This window comes from Chinchilla lanigera, unplaced genomic scaffold (genome assembly GCF_000276665.1).
Source record: "Chinchilla lanigera isolate Chin_1 unplaced genomic scaffold, ChiLan1.0 scaffold00067, whole genome shotgun sequence".
NCBI classification, from domain to species: domain Eukaryota; kingdom Metazoa; phylum Chordata; class Mammalia; order Rodentia; family Chinchillidae; genus Chinchilla; species Chinchilla lanigera.
The window spans coordinates 4,750,287-4,750,659 of NW_004955468.1; the positions used below are offsets into that span (position 1 = coordinate 4,750,287).

At 49.9% G+C, this 373-nt stretch overlaps 1 protein-coding gene across 2 annotated transcripts in view; it reads right to left on the reverse strand.

The window, feature by feature from the left end:
- Positions 1–373, reverse strand: part of Sbsn (suprabasin) — a 4,867-nt gene that overhangs the window by 3,431 nt on the left and 1,063 nt on the right. The window lies entirely within an intron of this gene.

Below are 373 nucleotides of genomic sequence, written 5' to 3' on the forward strand. Positions count from 1 at the left end.
TGGTGGACGCCTTGACCAAATTTTTCTGCTTCATTCCCAGCCTGACTGACAGCATGGTGGATCCCCTGGCCAAACTTCTCTCCCTGCTTCCCAGCCTGACCAAAAGCATGATGGACGCCTTGACCAAATTTCTCTGCCTCATTCCCAGCATGATCCGCAGCATAGTAGACTCCTTGACCAAACTTTTCTGCCTCAGTCCCATCCTGATCTGCAGCATAGTAGACTCCTTGACCTAACTTCCCTCCATCTTTTCCAGCATGACCAAAAGCATGGTGGATCCCTTGACCAAATTTTTCTCCGTCCTTTACAGCCTGACCAAGAGCATGATGGGCCCCTTGACCAAACTTATGTGTATCCTTTCCTGCCTGACCAA